A 22,474-nucleotide genomic window follows, 5' to 3' on the forward strand; every position below is an offset into this window, starting at 1 on the left:
TCCCCATTTTACAGGTGAGGGAACTGAGGCATGGAGAAGTAAGGTGACTTGCCCAAGATCACATAGCTGGCAGAGTCAGGACTTGAACTCAAGTCCTCTGTCTCCCAGGCCATTGCTCTTACCATTGGACCACACTCCTTTCTATTAGGTCACCTTGCTTCCCAGAAAAAGGTCCCTGTCTTCAAGGAGCATCCACTCTAATGAGTGCAAATATGTCTAAAATTATCATCATTACAGTTGAATTTCTGTGAAGTCCACCATGTGTAAAGAACTGTACCAAATTCTTTTGAGGGTAATAATAGGAATAAAGTACAAAATCCCTCTGTTCAGGGGAGCTTACAATCTAATGAGTCCAAATGCCTCTACAATCAGCCATCAGCCACTGCTAGCCCTCAAATATTTACTTATACCCTACGTCAGCACTTACACATGTATGCATAATCAGTTGTGTACACTGGTATTCTACTTACCCTACTTTTACTCATTTTAAGTCTGACTCCATTAAATCTGAATCTCATTCATTCATTTCTTCATTCAAACATTTTTTTTCATTCAATTGTATTTATTGAGCATTTACTGTGTGCAGAGCACTGCACTAAGTGCTTGGGAAAGTACAATACAGCAATAAAGTGGGACAGTCCCTGCCCAAAACAGTCTGGAGGACGGGAGAGAGACATTAATACAAGTAAACAGGCATTAATATAAATAGAATTATATATATATATATATATATATATATATATATATATATGTAAGTATTGTGGGGCAGAGAGAGGGGAGAAAAGCAAAGGAAGCTAGTTGTAGTGATGCAGGTGGGAGGGGGAGCTGAGGAAAAGTGGGGTTTAGACTGGGAAGGCTTCTTGGAAAAGTTGAGCCTTCAACAGGGATTTTAATGGGGAAAGAATGGTTATCTGGCAGATTTGAGGAGGGAGGGCATTCCAGGCCAGAGGTAGGATGTGGGCCAAGGGTCAGCAGTGAGACAGGTGAGATAGAGGCACAGTGAGAAGGTTAGCACCAGAGGAGCTAAACTTGACAACAGGAAATATGTCTCCTGCTTCTGTCATACTTTCCCTAAATGTTTTGTAATCAGAGATCAGTATCAATCAAGTAATCAATTAATGCTATTTTCTGAGTGCTCACTCTGTGCAGAGCACTGTACTAAGTGCTTGGGAAAGTACAGTACAACAGAGTGGGTAGACACGATCCCAACCCACAAGGGGCTTAGAGTCTACAAAGGGAGACTGACATTAAATTTCAGCTCACGATAAAATAAAATTACTGCAATACAAAAAGGAATGGCACGTTACTATGATTATCAAAGTGACATTGCATAAAAGTCAATTGAATCTTGCTTCGGTTGCAAAATCCCAATCTTCCAAACCCTAGTGGATCTCTATGCTTTGCCCAGGTCATTATTTGTGAGTATGCCAGTTTTTGACAATGAAGAATATTTGGCCTAATACATTAATTTATTCATTCAATTTTCCCCCTGACTAAAATTTTTGAAGACAACCTCTGTTTCTCTTTAGCTCCTGGATTTGACTCTAATTTCACTGGATTGAACATAGCCACAGGGCAAATGAGAAGTAGGGGTTTGAGCTATTATTTGGTGATATTAAATGTAAAAAAATGCTCAATTTTGCCACTGATTCTTTCCTGAATATACTGATCATCTTTTCCAAGAAGGTTTTTTTTTTATTTTCACCTGTCTACTCAGATAATAAACCCACTGAACGTAGAAGCTAAGTCTATGCTTTTTACAGTTTCTGTCATACCACTGACACTCAATAAATATTGATTGAGTCTATATGTTCCACATGTTTAAGCAGTTATTTTTTAATCGGTGTTCACTGCAATCTAAAAAAGATGGTTTCTGTTTAGATTCAAAATTTCTCACTGTTCAACATACGTAACCTTTGGTGGAAAAAATATCTCCATGCTTAAAGAAAGATGGTGGCTTCCTCACATTCTTCCATGAATTTTCCTGACTGGAAACTCCCACTCATTTCCAAAACTTTTTCCACTGGCTTGAAGCTGAAAAATAGCTTCACACTATGAGATGTTAACAGGCTTTGTTGTTAGAAAGGAAGGTTGTTGTAAAATAGCTATTTCCCTTGGTTCTTAAAGCTTTCCAGCTACTTTTAAGAGAGCTCAAATTCTCTCCAAGGATTTCCATTTCTTCCTCCAAAGATACTTTGCTCTGAACATAGTTGAATCCTCTATCAGGACTGGCACAGAATGTATTTGTGGTTTAGATGAGTGCAACCTCGAGAAATATTCCAGAATAACTGAAGGAATGTCATCTTACTTTATATGTCTTATTAGATGTAGCAGTAGCTCTCTACTGAGAACACCTATTTTAATTCTGATTTCCAGACTGTCTCTGGAGGAGCAAGTGTCTGCTTTCTTGCTTCAAGGTCACTGTCTTTGATAGATGAGAAAAACTAATAGTGATCTAAGCTTCACTCCAAACTGAAAGAATGGAAAAAAAAGTAGATGAACCTGTCCCAATTAATCTAAAATGAGGCCAAGAGCAAGGAACTTTTCCAGCAGCCAAGCCCAACCACTTTAATACCTGGATTTTCTGCTATATTCATTTTCCTAGTTTCAAGAGAAGAGTTGTTCAGATTTTCCAGTCTGGCTTTCTTTGACCTCTTTAGAATTGTGTAACAAATTTCTCCTCAAAGTAACAACAATTACAGTTGTAATAATAATAATTTGACTTTGTAGGGTGCTTTCATTTTCCCACTGCTTTCAGATTATCCATCAGTGGTATTTATTGAGCACTTACTGTGTTCAGAGCACTGTACTGAGCACTTGGGAGTGTAAAATATAACAGAAGTGGTAGATACATTCTCTGTCCACATGTGATTTTATCCTTTTCACGCTCCTGTGAGAAAGAAGGTGAGATTATTGTCCCCATTTTACAGGTAAGGAATCTGAGATCCAGACAGGTTATGTGACCTTGGGCAATTCAGCTCCAAATTCTCCTGTACTGGAGTCTGATTCAGTCTAGGATCAAAGGAATAAACTGGGGACTCTCCTATCCTAGGGAAGGTTATGAACCCTAGAGTCAGAGACTGTTAGTGAGAACTGCCTTGCCTCCTGCCTCTGTAGGGGTGGTCAAGGAACCCTCTTTTTGGTCTCTCTATTGGATCAAAGTAGTGGTGGAGTCAACCTCCAAGTAGTAAAATTGATACTACTGAGTGCTTACTATGAGCTAAGCACTGTGTGAAGGATTGGGGTAACTGCCAAATAATCAGCTCTGCCCCATTCCCTGTTTCACTAGATCCTAACTAGGGGGAGACAGGCACAGAGAACACAAAGAATGAATCACTAATAGCCAGAAATAATTATTGCACAGGACAAAGATAAACAATGCTACAATAAGTAACAATGAAAACCTCTGTGGCCTAGTAGAAAGACCACGGGCATGGGAATCAGAGGAATTGTTTTCTAATTCTGTTCTGCCAGTTGCCTGCAGTATGATCTTGGGCAAGTCACTCACCTTTCTCTGCCCCTCAGTTCCCTCATCTGTAAAATGAGGATTCATTACCTGTCCCCCTTCCTACTTTAACTGTGAGCCCCATGTGGGACACGAACTATTTCCAACCTGATTGACTTATACCTACCCCAGGGCTTAGAGCAGTGCATGGCACGTAGCAAGAAATTAACAAATAAAATGATAATAGCAAATACAATAATAGCAAATACGATGATAATAACAGATACAAAAAGGATAGGTGGCGAGAACGGTCATTAGAAGGGTCAGTGATCAGACAGCTGGCAGGTTAGGCCACAGTTTCATTGAAACCTCTGCAATCACCGAAGGGTCACAGAGACTTTTTCCCTTGAGATCTTTACAGAAGCTGAGAAGCTGTCATAAACACCAGGTGGGCACCTGACAGATGCTGGCCATCCCAAGGTGGCAATAGAGCGGACAAGTGGCACCTCCCAAGCAACCTGCAAACTGTCCCTGGAGCTCAAAACCCACCCCCGCTCTCATCCTCACTTCCTTCCCCTGCCTGAAATTTTCATTGCATTCAGCTCCATCAAACCACATCAAAGCCCTTCTAAAATATCCACCTCTTCCAGGAGGCCTTCTCATTCATTCAATCATATCTATTGAGCGTTTACTGTCTACAAAGCACTGTACTAAGTGCTTGACTATCCCCCACCTACAGGTCATGCCATTTCCTCAGTCACCTCAGGAATCATGCAAATATATCTATTTGTTATTCATGACACTGCTTACTTAGACTGTGCTTCTAAATAGGGGAGGGATTGTGTCTGTCCCAGTTATCTACCCCTGTGCTTAGAACAGTGCTTGGCACATAGTAAGGACTTAACAAATATGATAATTTGTATTGCTTATTTCTGTTTTGTGTGATGTGAATCTGCCTTCTCACTTTTAATTACTGGAAATTCATCTCCTCCATTAGATTGTAAATTCCATATGGGCAGGGGATTGCCGCTATTACTTCAGTTATCTAATAATGATAATAATAATAATTATGGCATTTGTTAAGCATTTATTATGTTCCAAGCACTTTTCTAAGCACTGGGTTAGATACAAGTTAATCAGGTTGGAAATGGCCCCTGTCCCACATGGGGCTCACAGTCTTAATTCCCATTTTACAGACTAGATAATTGAGGCACAGAGAAGTTAAGTGACTTGCCTAAACTCACGTAGCAGACAAGTGGTGGAGCAGGGATTAGGACCCTCGTCCTCTGACTCCCAAGCCTGTGCTCTTTCCACCAAGCCACGCTGCTTTCCCCAAGGGCTTAGTACAGGGCTACTTCTTTACACATTAAGTGCCCTATAAATGTTGTTAATAATGACAACAATAAGGGGCTGATTTACAGACAGATCTCCTTTCATGTGTTCTGAGTCCACTGTAGTGATAGTGATAAATGCCAGGCTATTGTTTATAAAATTTTACTCTATTTCATTGGCAGGACAGCTGTATTGAATGTTTTCACCCTGCCAAGGGGAAATGGTCTCTGGTTTAATCAACGCAAAAGAGCTAGTGGATACCATCTCACCATCTGTGGACTTTTGCTGGCTCTTTTTCCATTATTGACAGGTTTCAGTCACTCTACTTTTTCAAGAACTTGACCCGGCGCTGCAACAGGGAGTTGTGCAAAAGGTTGCTGAAAAAATATGTCCTTGTTTGTCTGAGAATGCTGTCTCCACCTGATGGACAGACTTCAGCTATTTAAGCAGCAATGTTTCTCTTTCCTTTGAGCCACCATGTCTTTCCTGTTATTCATTGATCAGTGATTTAGGCTGTCATGGGTTTATTTGTCAGTTTGTCTACTATCTCCCCCATGAGACTTCAGATTTCCAAAGGGCAAATGAGACTTTTTGGGGAGTTCCCTAAGGCCCTGGATGATGTTCTGCACACAATAGGTGTCTCAGTACAATGTTGTTCGTATTGGATCCATCCAGCCCAGGGTGCTTAAGAGGCATCGTCTACCCGGACACTTGTTGGTTGGAATGGTGGAGTCCAAATCTGGGACAAATGGACATTAGCCTCAAGTTGTCTCTCCACCGTGAATCCAGAGAATAGAACCAGATTCTCCAATACACTAGCATAGAGCCGATTTCCAGCATGGAGAGGCAAGCAAATTAGTAATGACTGCTGGGATTCATGATTATTGCACGGTGGGTTTCATTGCTGTCTCCACCACTGGCCTGCTTTGTGATCTAAGGGAAGTCACTTAACTTCTTTATGCCTCAGTTTCCTCATCTGTAAAATTCAAGTTCATGCTTTGACTTAGACTGTGAGCCCCAAATGAGACAGGGATTATGTCTGACATGAATCGACCCTAACACATAGTATAGCAGAGAAGCAACGTGGCTTAGTGGAAAGAGCACAGGCTTGGGAGTCAGAGGTCATGGGTTCTAATCCCAGCTCCACCACTTATCAGCTGTGTGACTTTGAGCAAGTCACTTAACTTCTCTGTGCCTCAGTTACCATGTTTGTAAAATGAGGATTAAAACCGTGAGCCCCATGTGGGACAACCTGATTACCCTGTATCTACCCCAGCACTTAGAACAGTGCTTGGCACATATTAAGCGCTTAACAAATACCTTCATTATTATTACTATTATTATTAAAGTGCTTGCTTGTCACATAATAAGCACTTAAAAATATACCACAATTATCAATCAATTAATGGTCTTTATTAGAGCTTAATAGGTTTAGAGCACTGAACTAATAACTTAGTTGGGTACAATATAAAAGAGTTGGTAGTCACTTTTCCATCCCACTAAGAGTTTAAAGTCAAGAGGGGAAACAGACATTAATATCGATTAATAAATTACAGATATATACATAAGTGCTGTGGGACTGAGGTTGGGGTGAATATGAATTGTTTAAAGATCTGAGTGTAGAGTTGATACAGAAGTGAAAGGAAGTCAGGGAGAAGAAGGCTTGCTCTGGGAAAGTCTCTTGGAGGAGATATGACCTTGGTAAAACTATGATGGAGATGAATTGGCAGCCTAGTGTATATGGATGAGGATGGAGTTTCATGCCAGAAGGAGGACATGGGAAAGGTGTTGGTGATGACAAAGATGAGAGCAAGATACAGTTAGCAAGATGGTGCTAGAGGAATGGAGTGTGCAGTCTGGGCTGTAGGAGGACATAAGTAAGGTAAGTTAGGAGAGGGCAAGGTGATTGAGTTCTTTTAACCCTATGGTAAGAAGCTTTTGTTTGATGTGGAGGTGGATGGGTAACCACTGGTAATTCTTGAGGCATGAGGAGCCATTTACTGAATTTTTTTAAGAAAAATTGAGAAGCAATGTTGTCTAGTGGATAGAGCACGGGCATGGGAATCAGAGGACCTGGGTTCTCATCCCAACTCTGCCACTTGTATGCTGGGTGAGGCCTTGGCCAAGTCATTTAATTTATCTGTGCCTCAGATACCTCAACTTTAAAGTGGGGATTAAGACTGTGAGTCCCGTGTGGGACAGGGACTGTGGCCAACCTGATTTGCTTGTATCTACCAGTACAGTATCTGGCACATAGTCGGTACTTAATAAATACCATAAAAATTACAGACAACAGCATTAAGTATGGACTGGAGTGGGAAGAGACAGAAAGTCGATGTAGAAGTCAATGTGGGACGGGAAAAGTGCTTGGATGCAGCGTAGTAGCAGTTTGGATAGAGAGGAAAGGCCAGATTTTAGCGATGTTGTGAAGGTAAAACTGACAGTATTTGGTGACAGATTGTGTATGTGAGTTTTATGAAAGAGGAATTGAGGATAATGCCAAGGTTGTTGGCTTGTTAAATGGGGAGGAGAGTGGTATTGACTACAGTTATGGGAAAGATAGGGAGAGGACAGGGTTTGGGTGGGAAGATAAGGAGTTCCATTTTGGACATGTTTAGTTTGAGGTGCTTGTGTGATATCCTGAAGGCAGGAGGAAATATGACACTGGAGAGAAGGGGAGAGGTCAGGGCTAGAGAGGTAAATCTGAGTTGGTAGTTGAAGCCATAGGAGTGAATGAGTTCTCAAAGGGAGTGGGTGTAGATGGAGAATAGAAGGAGGACCTAGAATTGAGCTTTTAGGGTGGGAGACAGAGGGAGAACCTGCAAAATAGACTGAGAAGGAGTGATCAGAGAGAGAGGAGGAGAACCGGGGGAGGATAGTGTCAATGAGCCAAAGTTAGATCATATTTCCAGGAGAAGGGGTGGTTAATGGGGTAGAAGAAAGCTGTGAGGTTGAGGAAGATTAGAATGGAGTAAAGGCCATCAGATTTGGCAAGTATAAGGTCGAGAAACATGAGATTTGATGAATTAGATGGGAAGATAGAGTTCCAGGTAAAGGAAGGGCATGGACAAGAACATTGTATAGTGAAAAGATTAGCACAAGAGGAGCAAAGAATGCAAAAGGGAGAAGAGAACTGTTAAGGAAGAGTGTGAGATTCATTCATTCATTCAATCGTATTTATTGAGCACTTACTGTGTGCAGAGCACTGTACTAAGTGCTTGGGAAGTACAAGTTGGCAACATATAGAGACGGTCCCTACCCAACAGTGGGCTCACAGTCTAGAAGGCCGTCACCTCCGGGGTTGGAGACGGGAGTTGGGGGGGGAGAGAAGAGATGTGGGCTCCCTCACGATCTGATGAACTGCACTGATACCAAAGATCTTGGGTATTTGTCCTTCCTGCTGAGAGAAAGGGGTGATGATTGGAGTTTCGGGAATAGCCTACAAGACATGGGCAGATGGAAACAGACCATCAGTGAAGGGAGGAGAGGGAAGTCTGGCTAGAAGGAAACCAGTGAGGTGATTGATAAGCTAAGAAGCTGCAAGGGAGAAAGAAAACTGGGAGGGAATTCTGCCAGTAAAACCAAAGGAGAAAGGTTGTGTCGACAGTGTCACAGACAGCTGAACAGTCAATGATCAGGTAGAGTAAAGCTCAGCATGTTGTAATGGATAGAGCCCGGGCCTGGGAATCAGAAGATCTTGGGTTCAAATCCCGGTTCCACCTCTTGTCTGCTGTGCGATCTTGGGCAAGTCGCTTCACTTCTTTCTGCCTCATTTACCTCATCTGTATAATGGGGATTGAGACTGCGAGCCCTACGTGGGACAGGGACTGCATCCAACCCAATTACCTTGCATCCACCCCAGAACTTGGTACAGTATCTGGTATGCAGTAAGCGCTTAACAAGTACCATAATTATTATTATTATCATTTGTTTGTGCAAGGAAGAAATCACTGGTTTTGGTGGTTAGTGTGGCCTCAGTGGAATTAAGGGGATAATAATAATAATAATAATAACAGTAATAGCATTTATTAAGCTCTTACTATGTGGAAAGCAGTGTTCTAACCGCTGGGGAGGTTACAAGGTGCACAGGTTGTCCCACGGGGGGCTCACAGTCTTAATCCCCATTTTACAGATGAGGTAACCAAAGCACAGAGAAGTTAAATGACTTGCCCAAAGTCACACAGCTGGCAATTGGTGGAGCTGGGATTTGAACCCATGACCTCTGAGTCCAAAGCCCATGCTCTTTCCACTGAGCCACTCTGCTTCTCATGGGATGGATGGAAGTCAAATTCTAGTGGGTCAAGAAGGGAGTTGGTGGAGTGCAAGTGGAGACAGTAGATGAACACCATCAATTTGAGGTACTTGGGCAGGAATCAATCGACAGTGTTTGTAATAATAATAATTAATAATTATATTTGTTAAGCCCTTACTATGTGCAACATGCACATAGCACCATCTTGCTAACTGTATCTCTTTTTCATCAGTGTCATCACCAACCCCTTTCACATGTCCTCCTTCTGGCCTGGAACTTCCTCCCCTCCCATATATCCAGCCTGCCACTTTATCACCTTCAAAGCTTTATTAAGGTCACACCTCCTCCAAGAAGCCTTCCCTGATTAAGACCACTCTTCCCTGACCTCCTTTCCCTTCTGCTTCGCCTATATGCTCAGATCTGAACCCTTTAACCACATGGGCATTTAATTAATATAATTATGGTATGTATTAAGTGCTTACAATGCATCAGGAAATGTACTAAGTGCTGGGGTGGATACAAGCAAATCAGGTTGGACAAGTCCCTGTCCTACTTGGGGGTCACGGTCTCAATCCCTATTTTACAGATTAGGAAACTTGAATCCTAGAGTAGTGAAGTGACTTGCCCAGGGTCACACAGCAGACAAGTGGCAAAACTGGGCTTAGAACCCATGACCTTCTGACTTCCAAGCCCATACTTTATCCACTAAACCAAACACTTACTTTTTGCAGAGCACTGAATGCAGAAAATAAAAGAAAAATCGTAGACATATTTCCTGCCCACAACGAGTTTATAGTCTAGAAGTGATGGGAATGGGAGCAGAGAGTGAGATAATAGCTGGAGGCCACAGCAGGATCCAGTTCAATAATAATAATAATAATAATGGCATTTATTAAGCACTTACTGTGTGTAAAGCACTGTTCTAAGCACTGGGGAGGTTACGAGGTGATCAGGTTCTCCCATGGGGGGCTCACCATCTTCATCCCCATTTTACAGATGAGGTAACTGAGGCATAGAGAAGTTAAATGACTTGCCCAAAGTCACACAGTTGACAATTGGCAAAGCCGGGATTTGAACCCATGATCTCTGACTCCAAAGCCCGTGCTCTTTCCACTGAGCAATGCTGCTTCTCTGAAGTTTAGGTTTTCAGGGTGGAGAAAATCAGACTAGTTATTTGGGGAGGGATCTGCAGAATTAATCAAAGGCATGTTCCCTGTCCTTGAGGAGATTGATCCATGATTGGACTTTATTCCTCTTTTTTGTCCCGTCGACCCTTTCCAGAGAATAACGTGATGCACCCAATTTTGCCAGATACAGATGCAACATTTGTAAACCCAGAGTAGTGTAAAAATGAGTAGACCCTTATAACTGTAAAATAGTACAAAGTACTCCGAGTTGTAATAACTGTTGCACTGGATCAATCAATCCATCAATCAATCAGTGGTATTTATTGAGGACTTACTGTATTCTGAGCAATGTATGAAGCGCTTGGGAAAGTACAATACAACAGAGTTAGTAGATGTGATCCTTGCCCCAAAGGGGCTTCCAGCCTACAGGTAAGATGAATAGAAAAGTATAAGAATATTTATATAGGCATGAAGAATCATCACTGATCAACACTATGCAACTAAACTATCTACATCAATCAATGATATTTACTGAGCACTGACTGTACAGAGCACTGGTGCTCGGAAGAGTACAAGATAACAAGAGTTGGTAGAAATGTTCCCTGCCCAAAATGAGCTTACAGTTTAGAGGGCAGACCTTCCCCATCTTGTTAATGGCTTGTTAGGAAATGCACTTTCAATATAACCTTCTCACTGAACCTCAATCTCGTCTCACTCAGCTCTGACCTACCGCCTCAGGCCAAGAATGCCCTCCCTCCTTATACCCGACAGAAAATTACTCTCTCCTGCTTCAAAGCCTTATTGTGGACACATCTTCTCCTCCTTCAAGAGGCCTTCCCTGACTAAGCCCTCCCTTCTTCTTCTCCCACTCCCTTGTGTGTCACCCTGACTTGCTCCCCCTATTCATCCTCCTTCCCAGCCCCACAGCACTTAGGTACATATCTGTAATTTTTATTTATTTTATTGTCTGTCTCCCCCTCTAGAATGTAAACTTTTTGTGGGCATGGAATGTGTCTGCTTATTGTTATGTTGTACTCTCCCAAGTGCTTAGTATAGTACTCTGCATACATTAAGTGCTCAGGAGGTACAACTGACTGACTGATCATACAGTTGAGAGGACTGTGCCTTTGGTTACATGCAAAGTATTTTTGCCATATTCAGCATAACTAATAGTAATAATAATGGCATTTGTTAAGTGCTTACTATGTGCAAAGCACAGTTCTAAGTGCTGGGGGGGATACAAGGTAATCAGGTTGTCCCACGTGGGGCTCACAGTCTTAATCCCCATTTTACAAATGAGGTAACTGAGGCACAGAGAAGTGACTTGCCCAATATCACACAGCTGACAAGTGGCAGAGCTGGGATGAGAACCCATGACCTCTGGCTCCAAAGCCTGTGCTCTTTCCACTGAGCCATGCTGTTTTTCTTGCACTCACACAGCCGAGCATCATTATAAATACACTTTGCTGGATCCATTGTTCCACTGACACCTTATCGAGAGCCCAGAATACAATATAATATCATCATCCACAAGGTGTCATGTTAGTTTTCTCCTTTCTTTTTTGAGCTGTCACTAGCCATTAGTACCTTCTCATAATCATCGCTAAACCTGGCTCTTCATGTGACATTCAAGACTTGTATGTTTAATATAGTGAGCTAAAGACTTCCCGTTACACAGTGTTTTGATATCTTGTCATACATCGATGTAGATGCATTCAGAACAAAACTCACCCAAACTACAGCAACGCAAAGCCAAGGCTGTTTTTTTTTTTTTCTGAGCAAGTGTGTTTATGCTAAGCCAGATATTAAATTGTTTAAATCAACAGATGGTGGGAACTCATCAAATTCTGCTTTCCTGCCTGTGACTGGACAGGTATTACCGACTTACAAATTTAGCACCACCCATGATGCTATTCATGAAGAAGCCAACAATTGTGTTTAAATCAGTAACCTTCATGGTATGTTGATGATTTTCAGTTTCCAAGAGATTTGTATCTGGCTTCCAGATCAATTTTCACTTTCTCTGCCCCTGCCTTTATCTTCTAGCGAAAGAGATGATTTTAGTCCTAAGAACAACATTTTACTTCTTTTTAGCTGTTGTGGGCATGCCACGAGTGTGGGCCAAGAGGAAAATGTACCCAGCTTTGGCTCATTTTCCTGGTAATTAATGGCAGTCATACATCATTGAGAAAGACAGATCTCTCTGCTGTCATCTGCATCCTTTCATTTCAAAGAGCCAATATATTTGCCGTCTGTCACACACACACACACGCCCCTGCACAGGCTCAACCACAGTTTCTCTCTTTGAGGCCCCACAGGTTGCTACCATGTGAATTGCTCCTCTGTCAGATTTCCCATTTGAGGTGACCCGAAGAAAAGACATTAAACCTTTGCCTGCATATCTAATGTTCTGTGCTTCGACTTTACATTCTGCCTTAGATGAATTAGGTCACCAAAGAGCTCTCTAAATCAGCTCCTCCATCATCATTATCAGCACATTCATAGATGGTCTACAGTCTGTGGCCATCTGTGTGGAGAGCGCTGAAAGAAATGCCTACTTTATGCAGAGCACCATTCTAGCCCCTTCATGGAAAGCAGTGTGGCCTAGTGGATAGATTACAGTCCCAGGAGTAACAAGGACCTGGGTTCTAATCCTGGCTCCACCACATGTCTGCTTTGTGACCTTGGCCAAGTCATTTCACTTTTCTGGGCCTCGGTTACCTCATCTGTAAAGTGAGGATTTAAACTGTGAATCCACGTAGGACAAGGACTGCGTCCAGCCTGATTTGCTTGTATCTACCCTAGAGCTTGGAACAGTGCTTGACACACAGTAAACTCTAAACAAATACCATCATCATCATCTTCACGTGTACCAGGCTCTATCTGGTCTTTGGTAACTTGCAGTCAGAGACATGGGTATGTCTTCGATGCATTGCTTTAAATTGGTAGGTTTCATTTCAATACACGACATGCTTTAGTTTTGCAGTAAACTTTCATAGACATTTAGGAATTCCATAACACTGATTATGCACCTGCAGTACTGAATATGGAACAGTGAAGAAATGATGCTTTCAAGGAAGAATGACAATGAAATATTTTATGTGCCTATGCAGAAGACTATGAACAGAAAGAGGAAAAAAGTGAAGACATCTTAAATTGCAACAAAGGTTGGGTACTTTCAAGTAGGTGACAAGACATTTCTCTTTACAATTCTTGTATGTTTAAAATACCATCATGATTACCATTATCATTTTAGTTGTATTTGTTCAGCACTTACTATACGACAAGCAATCTTCTAGTGCTGGGGTAGACACGGTCCCTGTCCCACATGGGGCTCACAGTCTAAGTAGGAGGGAGAACAGGTATTTAATACCATTTTAAAGATGAGAAAATGAAGCAGCATAACTTAGTGAATAGATCACGGACCTAAGAGGCAGGAGGACCTGGGTTCTAATCCCAGCTCTGCCACTTGTCCACTGTGTGATCGTGGGTAACTCACTTCACCTCTCTGTCCCTCAGTTACTTCATCAGTAAAATGGGGATTGAGACTGTGAGACAGGGACTTTGTCCATCACAATTTGCTGGTATCCACCCCAGGGCTTAGAACAGTGCCTGCATGTGATCTTACACACAGTAAGAGCTTTACAAATACAATCATAATAATAATAATAATAATGATAAAGAAGTTTGGAGAGGAATAGTAGGAGGGTCATGGGGCAATAACTGGAGGGAGCTATGAAATTAAAGGAGGGGTATTTTTAGGATAGGAGAAATATAAACATGTTTGAAAGTATTGGGGAAGAAGATATTGGAAAGCAAACAGTTGATGATGGCTGTCAGGGAGAGAAGAATGGAAAAGACAAGTGCTCTGATAAGTTGTGAAGGGATGGGATAGGATGCATAGGTGGATGCAGTGGGTTTTGAGAGAAGGTAGGCGATCTCAAGATACTGCTGGGAAAGATAGGAAATTTGAAGAAGGAGCAGAGGAGAGAGGGACTGGAGAGGGGCAAGGAAGATTTTAAGGAGATTACACCTGATAGTTTCTATTTCCTCAATAATGTGGCTAGGTCATTAGGGGCAAGAGATGGGGAAGCAGGGGGACAAGGAGTTTGAGGAGGGAGTTAAATGTCTGGAAAAGTGTTGCGAGCAACGGGCATGGGTATCAATAAGGATGGAGAAATACTTTTGCCAGGTAGAGGATAGGGCAGAGTTAAACCATGCAAGGATGCACTTTAGGTGGATGAGGTTGGCCTGATATCAAGATTTTCTCCAGCAGGGCTCTGCGGTTCGTACATGGGAGCGAAGGAAATAAACTATGGAGGTGATCCAGGATTGGGGGTTAGTGGTACAAGATCAATGAAGTGATAGGGGAGCGAATGAGCTGAGTTCAGTACAAAGGGGGGTATGGAAGGTGTCAATTTGGTCATCAAGGGCAGGTAGCTTGAGTATAGAGGCTAAATGGAGCAATGACTTGAGAAAATCAGATGAGGTCCAAGGATTGGAGTTCTCTATGAGGGAACAGAACGGATTTGTGGGGAGGAGGTGTGCAGTGTGGCTGAGAGAGGGGTGAATAAGGGAAGCAAATCCAAGTGCAAGGGTGATGCAGAAGGAATGGGAGAAGAGGAAAAGAGGGCTTATTGAAGGAAGGCCTCTGAGGAGATGTGCCTTCAATAAGCCTTCGATAATATGTGCTTCAATTATATGTGCCTAAAAACCAGAAACTCATAACACTGAGATTAATTTTGAACAGTCATGCACACATACATAGATAGCCACATACATATTTCTCCAGCAATTACTTTTGAGCTGAGAAAAGGTCCCTGGTCATTTGTGCCAAGCTTTCTAGAGAGAAAATAATAATAATGATAATAATGACGGTATTTGTTAAGCACTTACTATGTGCGAAGCACTGTTCTAAGTGCTGGGGGAATACAAGGTGATCAGATTGTCCCACATGGGGCTCACAACCTTAATTCCCATTTTACAGATGAGGTGACTGAGGCACAGAGAAGCTAAGTGACTTGCCCAAAGTCACACAGATGACGAGTGGCAGAGTCGGGATTAGAATCCATGACCTCTGACTTCCAAGCCCGGGCTCTGGCCACTGAGCTACGCTGCTTCTCAATCTGTGGTGTCGTAGAAAGCTGTGTGCTAGAACTGATGAGTATGGTCATGAATCTTCTGTAATGCCCTATCCACTTTGTCTGCCAGGGAATTTGGGGAAAAGAAGTCAGAAACAGGATGTAGAGGAGGAAGTTTTAGAATAGCAGTTTCACTACCCCAGAGAGTATTTAGGCTCCTTAATCAATCAGTTAATATTTAGTATTTATTAAGTGCCTATGGAATGTCTTCTAAACACTTGGGAGATTAAACTAGAAGCAAAGCACAAGTCCCTGGCCTCAAGGAGCCTTTAATCTAATGAGGGAGACAGGCAGCATAAATTATTTACAAATGGTGGGAGCAGAAGTAGTAAAAATAAGTCAGGATGAAGTAGTTGAAGGAATAATTGAATGTACATAAATGCTGAGGATGAGTATAAATATTACTAGAGAGCAAGGCCACAGCTGGAACATGGTGATTTAAAATCCTTTCTAAACAGGGTGGAAAAGAGGGATGTGGGCAAGAGAGCATGGGTCACAAATCCCATGGTGCAAAGGGGCTGGTTTTCCCTGTGTTTCCCATAATAATAATAATAATGATAATGATAATGGTATTTGTTAAGTTCTTACTATGTGTCAAATACCGTTCTAAGTGCTGGGGTTGGTACAAACTATTCTGGTTGGACACAGTTTCTGTCCCACATAGAGCTTGCATTCTTAATCCCCATTTTACAGATGAGGTAACTGAGGCACTGAGAAATTAAGTGACCTGACTAAGGACACACAGCAGACAAGTGGCAAAGCCAGAACTAGAACCCAGGACTTCTGACTCCCAGGCTGGAACTCTATCAATCAATCAATTAATCATATTTATTGAGCGCTTACTGTGTGCAGAGCACTGTACTAAGCACTTGGGAAGTACAAGTTGGCAACATATAGAGACGGTCCCCACACAACAGTGGGCTGCTACGATGTTTCCCTATAGAGACATTCTGGGAGGAGATTGGATCTTCTGCCAATAGTGAAAAAGCCCCACTCCACTGGGGGTGGAAAGTGAGGGGAGGGAGTTGAGGTATACATTCTCCTGAGAAGAATGTGGAAAGAAAGTCAGGGAGTTGTAGATTACTGTGTTGCTGTACTGTGGGCTTGAGGATCAGCTCCTGGTTGAGACCACACCATAAGAATATGTTCATGTAGTAAAGTACTTCTCTTTGCTTAAGCTATATCTGGGGTCAAAGGGAAGCTAGGGAAAGTTAATTCATGGTATTTAAGCCACTTCCCAAGCAAAGCCTTCAAGTACCCTTATGAGGAAACCCATGGTGGCTGTTTTCGGATAATAAGATTGCCAAGCCTAGCCTTTTTCATTTTGAATCTCAGTGGCTTTAAATACCATCTTGTAAATGTCAACTTTGATATTTTTCTGTGGCTATCCTTTCCAACTGTAGTACTTATTAAATCCTGATTTTGGCCATTATCTGGCTTAGCTAGGGTTACTGGGACCTTCAAAGAGTTCTCAACTGTGAGAGCTGTTTCAAGCCCATGAAATAAGAGCTCTGAGTTTAACAGATCTAGAAGGATGACAGTTTCACTGAAGCAATATGAGGTGATGGAAATTCATGAGGGAAGGCTTTCTGGAGGAGGAGCGCTGTGGCCTGGTGGATTTGAAGGGGTGGGAGATTCAGGCAGGGGAAAGAGCATGGACAAGGGATCAGAGTGGGGAGCATTAAGAATTTCATTAAGAGTTCAAGCAGCACAACCAAGTGGAAAGAGTATGGGCTTGGGAGTTAGAGCACCTGGGCTCTAATACTGGTTCTGCCAAATTCATTCATTCATTCAATAGTATTTATTAAGTGCTTACTATGTGCAGAGCACTGTACTAAGCACTTGGGAAGTACAAGTTGGCAACATATAGAGATGCTCCCTATCCAACAACGGGCTTGCTGTGTGATCTTGGGTAAGTCACTTAACTTCTCTCTGCTTCAGTTCTCCTTCCTACTTAGACTGTGATCCCCATGCAGGACAGAAACCGTGTCAAAGCTCATCCACTTGAATCTCCTGCAGTGCTTAGAACAGTGTTTGACACACAGTAAGCTCTTAACAAATGACATTAAAAGAAATAAAAACAACAAAAAACATAGCTAGCAAATATCTTGTCAAGACAGCCAATGCATGAGTTAGTGGAGCGTCACTACATCATTGGTAAGGAGTTTTGCTTGATGCAGAAGAAGATGGGTAGCCTCTTGAAGTTTAGAGGATGGTAAGGTTTTCTGGGGATAGACTGGCACTTCCCCAGGGAGAGATGAGAAAATGCAAGGTGTTACTGGGAAAAGAAATGGTCAAAGCAGCTGGCTCCTGAATCCAGTCTCCAACCTGCTCTTAGCCCCAACCTTTAGTAACATCACCATAAACCCCAGATGCAGCACCTTCAGAAATCCCATTCCTAAATTATCCAGTTCAGTAGCTAGACCTCCTGTGAATGTTCCTAAATAATGGAGCAAAAATACTCTAACCTTGGAGTGAGAGACAAAACTGGACAGCCCCTCAGGAAACCCTTCATACCAACTCCTCCAAGTCTTCACTGATGGTTGTTCAGAAGTCCTTCAACCTCATCAAGACAGTGCTCTCAAGAGGCATGGTTATGTCCCAATCCTTGACGACCCTAACATCTTATTTTTTAGACTGTGAGCCCACTGTTGGGTAGGGACTGTCTCTATGTGTTGCCAACTTGTACTTCCCAAGCGCTTAGTACAGTTCTCTGCATACAGTAAGTGCTCAATAAATACAATTGATGATGATGATGATCTTATTGATGATGTGTCTGATTGATGAAAGACATAAATACCCCCAACAGCAAGATCTGATTTAGTTGTCATTAAGGGGTGAGTCAGGACATTTAATCATCAAAAACTATTAAATTAACTCTTCAGGGCTTTCATTATCAGAGTTCCTTCTAAAGAGTCACCCACTGTTTATTGTTATTTCCATCATTTCTTAAAACTGACTCCCTTTTTCCTCTCAGTTGAACAGGGAAAATGATCTCAAACCAAATAATATCCCTGGACTATTAGAACAGAGTCAGCTAAATAACTTCGCACTAGAGAGAAGTTTCTTTCCTCTCAAATGTTCCATATTTTTTTTTCCTTTAGACCACTCTCTGAATCTTAAGTTTAAGAACTGTACTGATCATCTTGTGAACTTAACGAGCATTCTTCAAAGGCATGTCAAACTCACTTTTGGTGGTGAATCATTTGGTGAGAACAATGAAGTTTCTCAGTATACCAATTAAAATATGCTTTACTTTTATCAGACTAATCTGAGATATAAATATTGGATGCCTTTGCTTCTGAAAATAAATAACACATACAAATATAGATATGGGGAGACTGAGTTTGAGGTTGCTTACATTTATTTTCAACTCACCCACAAGCTGATACAATGGTTATGTCTTATTATAACCTCTCAAAACCAAATCATTACTTCTGCATTTATGGGCTGAATACCAAAAAGGAAAGTGAAAAATTCATCCACGTCTCCTTCTTATCATCATAACTTTGTAGGAATCATTCCTTAGCAGTCAATCAGTCAGTGGTATTTACTGAGTGGTTACTATGTACAGAGCACTGTATTAAGCACTTAGGAGAGTACAATACAACAGTAGAGTTGGTAAATACAATCCCTGCCCTCAAAGGAGCTTTGCAACCTAGTGGGAGAGTCGTACATTATAATAAATTACAAATAGCAGATAGAACAATCTCAGGCTTGTGATAGTAGTGATCTATGAAAAGTTTCACCACAAGCATAAATCTGTTACTTGATTCCCTGAGGATAGAAAATGATTCTATCAATCAATCATATTTATTGGGCACTTACTATGTGCAGAGCACCATACTAAGTGCTTGGGAGAGTACAATACAACATAATTAGCAGATACGTTCACTGGCCATAACGAGCTTACAGTCTAGATGGGGAGACAGACATTAATGTCAATAATTTATAATATATAATTTAAACATATGTACAAAACTGTTGTGTGGTTGGGGGTGGGGTGAACATCAACTGTCCAAATGTTGCAGATCAAAGTGCTTGGATGATGCAGAATGGAGAGCAAGCTGGAGAAAAGAAGGTTTAATTGGGGAAGGCCTCTTGGAGAAGATGTGACCTTCTAGTCAAGGGAAAAGCTTTTGACCATAAAAGTCTCCCTCAATTTTTGACCCACATAAATTATTTTCCCTCTCACTCTAAAATCTTCCCTTTGTGCTAATTGGTTATAGTTTAATGAAGAGTAATTAGCCAGGGAAAACCCATGACAATTTTCCAGGCACATTTTAAACCATCTGACTAAAACGCTTACAGCTTTGGATTTTAATGACACTGAAAAATTTACAGTGTTTATGGCCATTGAGAGAATTTTCTCAATTTTTTTTTTCCAGTAGCTCTGGCCCAGTTCAATTTGGCCAAGCTAATTGGAATTTCAGCTTTTAAGCTGGAGCAGGAAATCAATCCATTTAGTTAATCTGTGTGGTGATATTCAACTCAGCTCTTATAAACAACATTTTTATCATCTATGTCCTCAATTAAATGGAGTTGCTTTCATAATCATGGTTTTAAGTACCTCATCAGCAGCATAGGGAAATTCACTCCTGATCTAAGGTGCTGTACTAGTAGACTAGTTCCCCTGTTAAAGTTTTTCTCTGTATCTTGCCTATAAGCTCCACAGTATCAACTGTATCACACCAGTACCTGAAAAATGATCCTTCCAAGTCTAGAGGGAAATGAATGCATATTAAAAAGAAAATAGAGAGAGGAATACATTATTTGGAATGCATTTTTCAGTCTTCCCTCCCACTTAACATACCTGCCCCAAAGTAGACTTAAAGGAGAAATAAAACATAATTTCCTAGGCTTAATATAATAATAATAGTGATGATGGCACTTTTTAAGTGCTTACGCTATGCTAAGCCTGGTACAAAGCTCCTGGGGAGATACAAGATAATCAGGCTGGTAAACAGTCCTTGTCCCATACAGACTTCACAATCTAAGGACAAGGGGGTAGGAGTTAATCCCCATTTCACAGATATGGGAACTGAGGCAAAGAAAAGTTGAGTGACTTGCCCATGGTCATGCAACAGACACGTGACAGATCCAGCATTAGAACCCAGGTCCCCTTAGTCCCAGGCTCATTCTATTTCCACTAGGCAATCTGCTTTTCAGTGTGTGGTTTACTGTCCTGTTCATGGAAAAGCTAGCAAACTTAAGGAATGTTAGCCAATTCGTCTTTGCTGAACCTTCTCCAGTTTACAAACCATTTTTCCCTAGGAGAAGTGACAAGAAAAAGAAGAAAAGGAAGAGGCACAAGAGAGAAAGAAAGAGGAGGAGGAAGAGGAAGAACAGGAGCATGAGGAGGAAAAGAAAGAGAAAGAAGGGGAGAATGAGACAAGAATGGAAAAGGAGGTGGTGTAGGAACAAGGTAGTGAAGGAGGAGAAGGTGGGGGATAAGGAGAAAATGGGAGAGGATGGAGAATTAAGAATAGGAGTAGGAAAGATATTATGTTGCCGACTTGTACTTCCCAAGTGCTTAGTACAGTGCTCTGCACACAGTAGGTGCTCAATAAATATGATTGAATGAATGAAAGAGGAATAAAGAGAGAAGAGAAGAAAAGGAGAAAGAAAAGAAGGGAATGAAGGAAGAGGAGGAGGGAGGGGAAGGAGAAAGTAAAGAAGGAGCAGAAATAATAGGAAAGATTAAGTGCTTCACATATAGTAAGCGCTTAACAAATGCCATCATTATTGTTAAGGAATTTTCATCCTTAGTTGTCCTATCAGCTCCAAGACAACTCCAAGGCCGGAACTTAAAGTCTCAGGGTAAAAAGAAATACTCATCTCTTCTCCAATTACCAACTTCCCACATTCACTCTAATATTGCTGAAATCTGGGAGAGGAGCTACTTCAATTCCATTGTATATCACTGTAGAAAGAAATCCAGACGGCTGACTAGGATAATGATTGGGTATGGAAACTGTGGGGAGGTGGAGGCATTTTTACTGTGTGAGCAATGGCAGAGGTAGCTGGAAGAGGACACTCCACTGCGCTGTTTGAATTTCGGGGAATGTGTGATCGTCGAAATCATTTGACTGGTTTACATCCAGTCCTCAGGGCCGCATATACACTATTTCAATTTTAGTGTTTTAGCGATTCCTGCATCCCTTAGACCAAGTGATTTTTCAGGAAATCCAAGACTTCAGATTTACCCCTGGCACCTCTAACCCCTGAGAGAATAGCTCCAGTCCTAAAAGTTTCAAACTGGCCTTTCAAAGGACCCAGGCAGATGGTGGAAAGCCTGCCTTGCAGTCTCTGAAGTTATACTATTTCCTAATTGCATGAGGGTTTGTTCTGATCAGATTCAGGGTATTGTACAATATTCTTAGCTTACTGTTGCTCACCTGACAGTCACTTATTCCCAAGATAAGTACCTTCTCTGATTGGAATCTCCTGATTGCTACTTAACTTAAAATTATCTGTTATTTATGAGAAGGAAGGAGAGAGAGAGCGAGAGAGTGTGAAAGAGAAAGAGTGGGGAGGGAGGGAGAGCACATAATTTTGTGGCATGGGGGAGGAAAAAAGGCTTGAGAGCAATTCTTTAAGAGCCGAGTCTTGGCATTGTTAGGTACTGTGGTCCTTTGCCTATGGCTCAAGTATTTTAAAATAAGATCGAATAGAAACATCCATCATGAAACTTGGCAGGAAATGATCGGAAAGAAAATCTCCTTTTAGCTGCTGAGATGAGAATCACTGCCTCTGCTGTCTCAGATCTTGTCTTCTCCCGAACAGAGAGTGAAATGGCCAATTAAGCCTAATTGTGATAAATTATGTGCTTTTTATTCATTCTAATGGGGAACTTCTGCCTAGCAGGTAATAACCCCAAACCACTAAACTAATTGTTGTTCAAACCTCAGGTTAGATTTAGAGTGACCCTAAATGTGAGAGGCTAGTGCTTCATCTACTCTGCCATTATTCCTGCTTTCCAATTTGCATACACAATTAATTCTGTGACAGCATATGAAGTTATTAACATTAATATGGTTAACAAGGCCTGTCCTTCCATTATACCATCAGTGTTTATCCTCACGCAAGCCTACTGGCACAAATGGCTAAAGAGACACTGAATGCTAAGTGGGTCCAAAATTGTACACTTGGAGGCTTTTGGTTGATTTCCAGTACA

The 22,474-nt window shown here is 41.6% G+C and overlaps 1 protein-coding gene across 2 annotated transcripts in view; it reads right to left on the bottom strand.

The window, feature by feature from the left end:
- NKAIN2 (sodium/potassium transporting ATPase interacting 2) overlaps positions 1-22,474 on the bottom strand; it is a 1,260,259-nt gene that overhangs the window by 436,960 nt on the left and 800,825 nt on the right. The window lies entirely within an intron of this gene.

The sequence above is a fragment of the Tachyglossus aculeatus genome, chromosome 2 (genome assembly GCF_015852505.1).
Source record: "Tachyglossus aculeatus isolate mTacAcu1 chromosome 2, mTacAcu1.pri, whole genome shotgun sequence".
Classification (NCBI taxonomy): Eukaryota; Metazoa; Chordata; class Mammalia; order Monotremata; family Tachyglossidae; genus Tachyglossus; species Tachyglossus aculeatus.